The sequence below is a fragment of the Schistosoma mansoni genome, chromosome 2 (genome assembly GCF_000237925.1).
Source record: "Schistosoma mansoni strain Puerto Rico chromosome 2, complete genome".
Lineage (NCBI taxonomy): Eukaryota > Metazoa > Platyhelminthes > Trematoda > Strigeidida > Schistosomatidae > Schistosoma > Schistosoma mansoni.
Window position 1 is genome coordinate 19,488,259 of NC_031496.1, and position 13,404 is coordinate 19,501,662.

The window sequence follows — 13,404 nt, forward strand, 5'->3', positions numbered from 1 at the left end:
GTGAACATCAACTCTGAGATGCAGGTACATCCAGCTGACGAGTCCCAAATAGGACAAAACGCGCGTCCTGGTTTCCACTGCTAGCCACTATCCATCTCTGCTTAATACCAAACTTAGTTTCGTGATTGTTGTAATAATCTTTTACTCAAGCATAGTCTAGCCATGTTTATTTCTTTTTTTCATTGTAGAAACAAGGTGTTCATTCGGCACATAAAGATGATTAAAATATAATATTATCTATTAAGTACAATCTCTATTGTATTCATTTTTCGTATTTGAGAAATTAATAAAGCTAAGATTATCACTAGTGTAATGTAATCTAAAACGCCATGAATCGAACTAAAGATTAATGTGGATGAAACTGTAGAAATTTAGTCATTACTAGACATATTCATGACTTCTTTCCAGTTGTAGACGTAAGTTGGTTTCTATCTATCAGTATGTGTCTTTTCATTCAGTGAATTCTAATAATCTGATACAGACTATTATAAATTTTATTCTCAGCTATTTTATAATATTTTAATCTGATGGTTATTTGAGGAAACCTAAACTTGATCTGATCTATTATTGACTTAGTTTTTATTATCTACTTGATCATTTTGTAGTGATTTGTATAGTTTTCAAAATATTCTTTGTCGTAAATCGTTATCAGAAAATGAATTCAAAAAACCGGAAAACATTTATTAGCATATAAGTTATAAATTTGAATGGAAAAAAGGTTTATTTCACCTATTCTCTACATTTATTTGCAGTTATATGTATTAGAAGGCAAAGTATAAAACCACTTAGTAAAATTTGAGATCCATACAGTAAATACTTCATTTGCAAACTGTCAATCAATTGTCTCAGAATTGATTGTTCCTTAATTTCCACACCAATTACTCTGTGTTCCTGTTCTCTTTTCTTCGATCTTCTTCTGCTTCCAGGCATTTCAATTTCAATAGGTGATACATACTAACTATATCTGTCGACATCAATAGCATACACCACAACAGTATTATTCAATAAAAAAACAGAGCAAGTGCACATACTTTATATAAGAAACATTTTGAATAAAACTGAATATGATGCATAGATGTAGAATGATAAAAACTATTCATATATTTGCATATTGGTTAAATACATGATTATTTTCTAAGACGAATATGAGAAGAGCAGACAAACCGAATTTTTAGATAAGGGAATTTAATGTCAGAGTTTACGTAATGCATTAAGCTAAAATTAACTGATTTAATAAACGTTAGATAAGAAATTAGAAATTATAGACATGCTAAACTGCGTAACATAAGTAGAAGTTCATTGTTGTTTATGATTCAGAACTGCAGTCTTATACGTTTATTCACAATATTCAAATAGTTATACTGACAATATGTAACTAAGATCTATGAATGAAATAATGATGATAATAATATAATAAAAATAAATTTATTTGGTTAAAAGGGGTTTTGTGGAGATTTCAGTATTTTTTCATAGTTGAAATCATGAGTCAATTTAGCCAGACCACCAAGGAAAACCTGGAAGCACTAGACAGCCGTTTCGTCCTATTATAGGACTCCTCAGCAGTGCGCATCCGCGATACCAACTCGCGAGATTCAAACACAGGACCTATCAATGTCGCGCGAGAGCACTTAACCGATAGACCACTGGGCCGAGACTGGTAAGTCTTGACGTCAAATCTCGCGAGCGCGGGATCGTGGATGGGCACTGCTGAGGAGTCCCATAATTTGACGAAACGGCCGTCCAGTGCTTTCAGGTTTTCCATGGTGGTCTAGCTTCAACTGACTAATGATTTCAACTATGTAAATTTATTTGCACAAAAAAATAACCAAAAAACAAGTAGTTAGTACACGGGAAATATTAAAAAGCTTACAATCTATTTAGCTATTTTTTCTAGTGTATAATAAACTATTAAAAACAAACAAACAAACATGAATTCACCATTTAAATGAACAACTAATATTCAATTGTTTCATTCGTTGTCTACTTCCTTCTTTTTTTTGGTTTCATTATAATAATGATAATTTTAGACAATGATAAAATAGGAAATAATAGACAATTCAATGATAATGACAAGTTATAGCACAATAGTAATTTCATGATATTTGTTTTTTTTGTTTTTTTTCTAAGAAAAGTTTGAATGGTAGATAAAAATATATTTAATAATTTCAAGGATATTCAGAAATTAATATAATTTAAATAAAAATAAAAGAATTTGGGGAACATTTTTGCTAGCATAATACTATCGAATGTTTATTTACACATAGTCGGTAGTAGTAGTAGTAGTGTAGTGTGGTCTACTTATATCCATATAAGTAGTATATGGTGATGGTCAGACATAGAATGTATTTTGGCAGATGATCGATAAGGAACGAACAGGAATGTAGCGCAATCGGTACGAATATGCATGAAAAATGAAATCAAAGAAGATGGACTGATGTTTGCAGAACGAACAGTTAAGATTGAGACAATTGATTGTTATTTTGCAAATTAACTGTTCACTGTGTGGTTATCAGAATTTAGTGAGATGGTCTGTAATTTTATGCTTAAATACATTTGATTGTCCCCAACCCGTGTTTTGTTCACTACAGTAGTAGTAGTTAAAGTTAGGAAATTCAAGTTAAAGGATTTCGAATCGTTGGTGAAATAGTATCATGAGTGATCTTAACTTCGTAGGTTAAATTCTGTGTGTATCCATGCAATACCTAGGATTTTAAATTGAACTTAAGTGTTTTATTATCATAATTGTAGAGCGCTTGAAATTAGGAGGCTGAGACTTGTCGGAAATACTTAATCATTTGGATAAGTAATTGCATACAATATTATTAGATGGATTTGTACGCCAATGGGTAAAAGACAACTTTAAATAAGTTATAACTCATTGGTTTGTGTAAATGTTTTAATCTTATAAGATACCAGTCACACCTCACATAGCTCAGTTCTAACGACCCTAAATATGATACATACAATGTTGTTTTAAAAAGCATGAAGCTTTGCTTACAAGTACTTACTAGAACATAATATAAGAACGAATGTTGTTAATTATCATTTCCAACTAATCGTTTCCACTAATTCAAACAATTCCTGTTCTCTTTATTGCGACGCATTAATTTTGCAGAAATATCTATCATCACTTCATAATAAGTCTATATATATATATAAGATTTTATTGATATAACTTTATTATTCACTCATCTCGGATCTAGTTTAGTAAACATCTATACTAATCCATCTTTTAAATTTGGCATTCATTTAACATTTTTACTTAATTGAATTCATTGACTCATTATGAGAAGTCCATTACCCCTAACAGACTAAATAAGCAATAAACACCAAAGAAAGTTATTGTGTTTTTTTTCATCAATAAATAAATTCATGTTTCTTCTTGTACGTCTCGTTTGTAGTAGATTCATTATATTTATTTTATCGACATGTTAGAGTTAATTTAGGCATAATTCTATTGACTTTACCCTTGAGGTTTTTATAAATAGTTGAAATCATGAGTCAATTGAAACTAGATCACCATGGAAAATCTGGAAGCACTGGACTGACGTTTCGTCCTATTGTGAGACTGGTAGGTCCTGGGATCGAATCTCGCGAGGCGGGATCGTGGATGCGCACTACCGGGGAGTCCCACAGTAGAACGAAACGGCTGTCCAGTGCTTCCAGGTTTTCCATGGTGGTCTTGCTTCAATTGACTCACGATTTCAGCTGTATATAAAAATTACTGAAATTCTCCACAGAAAACCCCAATGAGTTTTTTATCTAAATAAAATTTTCACAATTTGTTTTCTTTTTTTACAGATTTTTCAAACAATTTTTATTGATCTTAATAGTTGAGATCATGAGTCAATTGAAGTTAAACTACCATGAAAAACCTGGAAGCACTGGATGGCTGTTTCGTCCTATTATGGGATTCTTCAGCATTAACAAAATAAACATGTAACTTACGTACTATTACTTATATCATACACTAAATTTAATATAATTGAAGATTGCTTTTAAAAGAGATAGATGATTTGAAAAGAAATGAAAACAATAGCTTGTTCATGTTAAAAAAACCAAATATATTTCTTTAAACTAACTCGTCATTTTTAAAATGATAATCTGTCCAAATGTCGGTATATCACTAATGACATTTGTATAAATAGCAAAACAATTTATGACAAACCCAATTGTAATGTCATATTGTATTTACTACATGTTTGGGATCATTTTTTTTCTTCTAAATATATCAATAACATTTCACTATATAATGGAAACATAAAAATGTGATCTGTTTAGATATTACAAGATTATATTTTGTGAACAAGCAAAAACAATATTGATTAAATACTTAACGAAAGTAGTATATAAAGTTTATAGCTAAGAACTTTCATAGTTAGTTTTCATAATGTAAAATAATGATTGTAGGCAATGGAAAAGAAACCTTAAGACTTAAGTCTTAGTATTATTCATCACTTGTCACAAAAGTTTACTTATAAACTTGAGGGAACTGATGTTTCTTAGGTTTAAAAAAATTATATCGCAAAGGGAGAATACGAGTTGAACTGTTATTGAATTATTGATGTTGACAGTTGATGCTTTGAAGATTTTCAGGATTTCTGTGTTAATCTGTAGGTTTTTTTATCATTATATAAATATAAAGGATTGAAATTGACCAGTCAAATTTAGGCATAACTAATCATTTGTAACCCTTGATATTAATGGGACGATACAAACACATAAATGAAACTCAACTCTTTTTTTACAACCTGGTGGCTACTAAGGGTCAATAGCTCAATGGATAATGTGCTGGACGTATGAAACGAAACGTACTTGGTTCGAAATCTAATGTGAATATCAATACAGGGACGTAGTACCTCTAGTTCTAAATAGGGTGAAACTAACGTTCTGGATTTGATTACTTATCACTGTCTAAATTCACTAAAATTTCTATGGAAATGCTTTACATTTACTTAATTGTTCCTAAAAGCCATAACTTATTATGAATAACCGATGTACGTTTTTTAATTATAATCACATATCTTAGATGGTATCCTCAAAGTGTTGCGTAATCAAGAATTGAAAATATTTACAATTCAAATCCAAAACAATAAATTTACATAAATATTCAGTGATTATCTGATAGAAATTGATACGAATTTGCATGACCTTCTTTATGTATGTTTTTATAATGATGTCAATGATTACAGTTTTATGAATTTTCTTCTATTGTTTAAATGCTGATTAATATATCGGTGATAACGATGTTAAGTGTTATGCATGTAAATACATCAGTGAAATGAGAGAAAAAAAGAACCAAAATGTCGCTTATGTGAAGACGTATGTAGCTATATATATATATATATATATATATATATATATACTTGTGTGAGTGTGTGTGAGGAAAATTTAGAAACAAGTATTGTGAATAAATGTAAATGCGAAATAACAACCAGATGTTAAACATAAATACAAACACTAGTTAATAATGAAAGATAAGTTAGCAACACAAAAATTAGTAGTAATAATAATAACAATAAACGAACATGAAGAAGAAATGTTATTAGTAGTAATTTGGATGATATCATATACACTAATGCACAGAAATGTCAGAAAAAGAAACTATTTACTTACCGAATATAAAAAAGAAACGATTGATGAATATCGTCCAAAAAGGATTAATTTTTACTGTATCTACGCTATAAAAATCCATAAACTGGATGAAGATATCTCTATGCGATAAAGTAATCGGAGTCAAAAAATGCATTATTCAGCTACCATGTCATTGTGTTCTTTTTTGTTGTGTTATATATGAAAATGAAAAAGTTCTAAGGTATCCATTAAAGTATCGATGATAGTTTTTGAAACCTGAGTAGGTTAAAATGAGGGCTTTCACTAGCTATCCAGATGATGTCAGTTTCTGTAGTAAAATATTTTTGTTTACAAAATACTTGAGTAGGTAGTTGCTAAGACAAATCTAACTTCTGATCGCCTGAAGGACTTGGATTGTATACTGAAAAGTCATTTCATTTAAGATTCAAAGTCCTTAGAAATGAATAAAATCCCCATAACTGAATGTTTTCTTCATTCAGGAAGTTGTCCCAAGTTCAGTGAAATTAAAAAAACTTAAGATCCAGAATCTACCGATCACATGATACAAACCAATTAAGTATTGCAAAAAGAACAATTTGATTTTGATAATATTGCGGTTAAACAGTTGGATATTTAAACATGATAGTGAAAACCTGATTGAGGCACGGGTATAAAACGCCAAAACAAACGACCTTAAATTTACTCCTGGCCAACACATGTGTACTCATAATGCTTGTGGCTTAGTGGTAATATCGAGGCAATCCGCGCAGGATGCATATATACCAAAAAGAGTCCAAAACATTAAACAACCAATACAAATGAATTGTAATGACTATTCTAACTATTCATTATTGAACAATTTCTGCTTTATTCATTCAATATTTTGCTTTTTTTTTATTTCGTCTTGATAATATATTGCTTCATCTCTGATACATCATTCAACTTGGCGACATATGATTACTGATGCATATTACATATAAATGTACTTAACAGTTGTAACTCTGCAGAAAGCAGTCATTAGCATAAATAACTGGCCACAACTTTTTCAAAACAATAAACGAAATTAAATTTCTTAATACTGATTTTAATTTTCACTAATCACGCCCGCTTAATTTACTAACAATATGATTGTGTAGTTTTTAATGTAACACGGTACAAAATCTTTTCTTAACATCTCTCTTGAGAATACGTTCTCTTACATACAGTCTTTTTATATGATAAACAAGTGTTATAAAATATTTCTAGATTTCCGGTAAAACAACTCAATTCTAAATATGTATATTCATGTCAGAACGCTACCTGATTTTAGAAAAGAACGAATTATTTTTCAGTACACAATGTATCATATAGACTAGACTTTATAATCCGACAGTTTGTTAGAATTTGTATTGAGCAATAATCCTGCCTTGGTGTCGGTTGATAGGGAGATTCTAACCGATATGTCTGCTTATATATATATGATTTAAAGAATTTTATATGAATATGGTTTAACTATAAAGCAGATTTTACTAAGATATGTCAGATCATATTTTCTTTAAAAAGTGAAATTCAGCTTATTGGTAATCAGATATTTTCAACACTTGAGATTATTTTTTAAAACCTTACTATAAATTACTAATTTGGAGTAGCCGAAATAGTTTATAAATACTTTAAACTAATTTAAGTTTCGTGATTTAATGTAAGCCGTTTCTTCGGAGTAAGTAAACAACCGAAATAAAATTAACCGCAGGCTGCTGTTGTACACTGGTCGTAAAAAAGAAAGTGCTCCGCTTACGCAGAAGTTGCACTGATGCTACCCAAAGAAGCGCGAATAAAACTTATAGGAAGGGAATCTCATGGATCCAGAATAATCAAAGCATCCTTCAAAACAAAGATGGAGGGAATTACAATGAATGTTATCCAATGTTATGAACCCACCAATGATAGCAATGAAGACGGTAAAGACTAGTTTCACAGAAGGCTGCCATCAATCATAGTAAAGTGTTTAGGAAAGGATCTGACCATCCTTATGGGAGACCTAAACGCCAAAGTCGGAATGGACAACACTAGATATAAAGATATCATGGGACGACATGGACTGACTAGGGGAAAAAGAAGAGTATCCTGACAGATTTGCGAATTTACGTACGTTCAACAAAGTGCCAATAGGTGTCACAATATTCCCACACAAACACAGACATAAAGCTCCATGGGTCTCACCAGATCACACTATAGAAAAACAGATCTATCATATTTTCATCACTAGAAAATTCAGGTCAATGGAAGACGCGAGAACAAGGATAGGATCTGACATAGCTCCAGAATCACCACCTGGATGTTGCCAAGATGAGAGTGGAACTAAAATGTAATTGGACAGCTGAACAAACAGGGTTACAAAGTTCTATACAGCCTTCTTTCGAGGTACTATCATACTCAACCAATTCAAAATAGCTCTCAACAACAAGTTTCAAGCCCTACAAGATCTACTGAAAGCAGGACCTGACAATATACCAGCTGGAACATCAAAGTCAGACACTGAAGCAACTGCAAGCATACTTCACATTCTATTCAAGTGGACTTGAGGGGAAAAACAAGTGCCACAGACAGACTTGAAAAAAGGATATCTCATCAAGATAATGAAGAAAAGTGATTTTCGGCAAGTGTGAGAATTACAGAGGGATCATACGACTATCATTAACAGGAAATATTTCCAACAGAGTGTTGCTGAACCAGATAAAACATTCAGTAAACGCTAAACTTCCAGACCAACAGACCGTATTCCGCAAGGACCGGTCGTGCACAGACTAAATAATCATAACACAGATCATCAATGAACAATCAACTGAATGGGACTCATCACTGCATCAACATCGTCGACTATAGGAAAGTGTTTGACAGTGTGAATAGGATGACATTATGGAACCTTATTCAACACTATGGTGTATCTGAGAAGATCGTCAACATAATCCGGGATTCATAAGACAAACTACACTGCAAAGTAATGCATGGAGGACAGCTAGCAGATGCATTTCAAGTGAGAACCGGAGTCAGACAATTTTACTTACTCTCACCCTTTCCCTTTCTTCTGGTAGCTGACTGAATTATGAAGACATCCACAACTCATAGGAAGTGCGGAATACAACGGATAGCATTAAATTCAGGTGGAGATTGCAGGTGTAGCAGCAGCCTCTATTGTAGTGATTGTCAAAATTTACAATGGAAGAACCAAATTCCTCAAATACCAAAACAGAGAGCAGAAAACAAATCACCTTTGATGAAGAAATACTGGTGTTGGTTGATGCTTTCACATAACTGAACAACATAATTGATAAACAAGGAAGAACTGATGCAAATGTGAAGACACGGATTGGAAAAGCAAGCTCAGTGTTCCTACAACTGAACAACATATGGAACTCGAAACAACTATCAGTCAACGCCAAACCAGCTCATACAATGCAACTTTTGAGAGCGAGCTAAAATTTAGAGAACAACCACAACCATCATTATCATCATAAATGAACAGGTATTTATGAACAATTGTCTACGCAAGATACTCAGTGTCCGTTGACCGGATACCATCAGCAACAGCCTACTGTGGTAGAGAACCAACTAACTTGCATCTGAAGAGGAAATTAGGAAAAGATTCTGGAGGTGAATAGGACATACATTGAGAAAGTTATGAAACTGCATCACTAGGTAGGTCCTAATTTGGAATTCTGAATGAAAAATGAAAAGATGAATATCAAAGAATACATTTGGTCAGATATTGTATGTTGGTATCAGAATAATGAATAAGAAATGGAAAGAAGTGCTGAGAACAGAGTTGATTGGCGAATTCTGGTCGGCGGCCTACGCTCCACAACGAGAAGTTATAGGCGTAAGTAAGTAATTAAGTACTCAAGTAAATAATTTATTTAATGAACAAGTATAATTTATATGACTCGATGGATGTTCCAAAAGCGCTATTCAAACCGACCTTTATCGACTGACTTTGAGGCGTTAATGCAAAAACAATGAGTGTTAGTTAGCTCAAGTAGTATTAGGTTCAAAAAAATTGCAGATGAGGGATAGGTTCACTGACTCTTTGCTTGAATTTCTTTAAACTGTTTAACTAGTGGATGAAATGAAATTGTCGCTAGAATTAAACTGACTTCGGTTCTTGATTAAATAATTTAGTACCTTAGTCTACGAAGTTACAACTCACTACAGTGCGCTAATCCAGAGAAATTGTATTTTGTAACCTAATAGCAGTTTATAGCAAATTATCCCTGTTTAATCGAAGACACCTCATCTGAAATCATCATTACTACAAAGATACTGCTATAAAATGACACTTGTAGATGTAATAGCCATTATATACAAAATCTTGATTTACGATTATTTACAGAAGTAAAACAGAACAAAACAGCGTTTAGCTCTTGAAGGTCAGCTAATGCTTTAACAACGTGTTATTTTAAATGACACTGATTTATTCAAAGTAAAGTTAAGTAAATCATTTTACCGATCAAATTTAGAAACAGTTAATAGCGATCAACATAAAGTCTAGCTTGACTCAAATACTAAACATTTTCTCATTTATTAGTAAAATGAATCATGAAATTCAGTGACCATGACATTTACTCAGAGATTTTAATTAATAACATTAATTTTCACAAATAGGAATTGTTCAGGTGGTACGATATTATATCAACCATGAAGAGTAGTCATAATCAGCTAATTAGTCAGATTGCAGACCTCATTTAGCCAATCTAAAGAAATGCTGTTAGTGCAGGATAGCTTTACTGTAACTTTTTTAAAAAATCTCTACACAACTAAATGCTCATCTCAAAATAAGAAAGAATGATTATTCCAAACAACCATGGAAACAACTTGATCCACGTCGAACACTTTTAACATTTACTCAACTAATTGTAGCACTAAAGAACTTTTTCTTTTCCAAATGGACAGTTTAACTGTTTTAAATCGAAAGAACAAGTTGAACGAAATTATAAAAAGAAAATTAATAAGAGCAACACCAAACAAACTACTCAAACTTTTATTTTACACTCAATATCACAAAAATTTTGTATAAAGTTTAACTAAAACGTGCTTTTATGAAAAAGAAAGTTAATGGATAATATTAAAGGCAAAAAAGTTAAATATTGAAACAAATCTATTATAGTCCAAATAACAAAACTGATAAGAATAAAAGCATTTTATAATGCTCAGTGATATAAACTCACTTTGTTTGTTTGAATCTTCCCATTGATGTTTAGGACTGCAACTGGTCAGTCACTTATTGGCATATGTGCATACTGTGCGTATTGCCTCGATATAGCCTTAATTCACAAGTACTATTATCAAAGATGGATAGTGGCTAGTATTGGAATCCAGGACGCACGTTTGAAGCGAAAGGTACTGGGTTCGGGTTCCAGAGTGAACATCAACTCTGAGATGCAGGTACATCCAGCTGACGCATCCCAAAATAGGACGATATGCTCGTCCTGGATTCCCCTGCTAGCCACTATCCATCTTTGCTTATAGTTCAATGAAATAATTACCTAGGAATGAAGAAAATCTATAATACACAATGATAATACGTTCATTTATAAACAAAGTTACACTAAGATATGAAGAATAGATCAGAAAGAAAGGGAAAAAAAATCAAAAGAACATTGAAAGTGAGATCAATAAGGTATTTTACGTGACTAAATAAAAAAAATAAACGAAACAAAACATTAACGTTCATTAGAAATCTAACTAGTAAAAATAAGTCTGAATACTTTCTTTTTTATGGAAAGATTAACACTAAGAAAAAATTACTAAGAATAAACAGACCTTTACTAATATAACACAAAAAAAAACTTACCTAGGATTACAAGTATTTATACAATCGTCTGAATGTAAAACATATTCATTACAATATTTTGAATGGAGCTGAACTTTTTATCAATCAGCTAGTGAATTATTGATTGTCTAATCAATTTAAGGCTGTACTATAAAGGGATGAGTATGGAAAAGAATCGGAACTTTTAGAAATATTTCTCGAAATATTATTATTAATATTTTTGTTGTAGAATTGATGTTTGCATTTTAGTATTCTCCTGATTGTGAGCAGTCATTGGACCTGCCAAACAGTCTTTTTCGTTTTAATATTCCTTAATTGTTAATAATTATTGATGCACTGTTTGTTTTGCACTCTGCCACTCGGATTTTGACTGTGTTCTATGTATGATTTCCTAGTTGATATGCTGTGACGTTTGATAATTCGTGTATATAAATTAATGAATGCTTAAAATAGCTCCTTTTTGACTGTTTGTACTGGGTAGTTGGGACATTAAAATACAAGTTTGGCTCCTTATTTCTCTTCGGATTCAAGGTTGGAGACAGAGAAAGACTTAGCGATAGACAACCAACAGGAGTATAGCTTCCGTCAGCTCAAGATAAATTGCCCTCGGCAGAAAGTATCATTGCTAAAGGCTGAAGACCATAGGTTCTGGTCGAAATAGTAAGATGTGGGAACTTTATAATCAGAATTCGAGTTTGCGAAATCAGCACTTGATGTCCATTGGTAGAACTAACTTATCAAATGTTCTATTGTACTTCCATTCTTTTCATTACTGGGAAAATTTACTACCTTATTGAATGAAGTCTTAGAATTTTGGGTTCCAAGAAGGATCTTTCAATAATTAGCCACCGATTTTTACAAGATTCTTAACATTTTCAAATTCAATATAAAAAAACTACAATAATCAGATTCCTATTCGAAAGATGAAACGTATTGCCTTAATTGAAAGTCATAAATTCATTGTGTCACACTAATATGCCACAAAAAAGATATCACTATAATGTTCGTAGAATTTTTTTGTAAAACATAAGATTTAACCACATGAATAAACAAAGGTATTTTTACGATTCTATAATTTGATCAATGAATTCAAAGAGTTCATTGAAAAGGGAACTAATAAAACCTTTGACTTTAAATCAATAATATCAACTAAAAAGAAATAATTACAAACAGAATTCAACTATTTATCTTAATTCTGTATATTCTGTTTTATATATGTGCTTAAAATGCCTTAGATTTCTTTTTTTCTTTTTTTTTTTTAATGATTATCTGCTTCATCATGAACATTTGAGAAATACTATAGAAATTAAATTTTCCATCTAGATTTTATTTGTCATCATAAAAAATTGAATTTAAATAAAATAATTAATAGCAAACGAGAGATAATGAATTACGTCATATTGTTTTTAAAAAGGTCAACCTTAATGTAATTTTTTTAGAATCCAACCAATAATAGTGTAGGTAAGTCCATTTTGTATGCAGACGATCTTAAGGTAGTGTACTCATTTTCTCCACATGAGCTGAGCAATATTCAAAATTGTATCAGCACGAAGCTTAACAAGGTAGCACAGTGGTGCTCGAAATGGCAACTGCAGCTTAATACAGCTAAATGTGGATGGTTATACTTCGGTGATACATCACTCAACCTCGATCTTACCATAAATGGTGAAATGTTATCTAGGTTACACACAGTAGTAGATCTAGGACTTAGGTACTCCGACGACTTGTCGTTTACTGAACAGATAATGAAACAAACGTCCAAGTCTCAACGCCTTATAGGTCACATAACAGCGAATCTCGTATTCTAATGTACAAAGTCTGTGTTCGACTACTCCTCGAATACTGCGCGTTTCTCCTTAGTAGCACGCGCATAAAGGATAAATTAAGACTGGAATCAGTACAGAGACGATTTACACTTCGTACTCTTGGACCTGATAGTGTCTTGACATATAATTCGAGGTGTAGTAAACTAGGGCTTGACCCTTTATGGATGAGGAGACTCAAACTTAACCTTATCTTCTTTT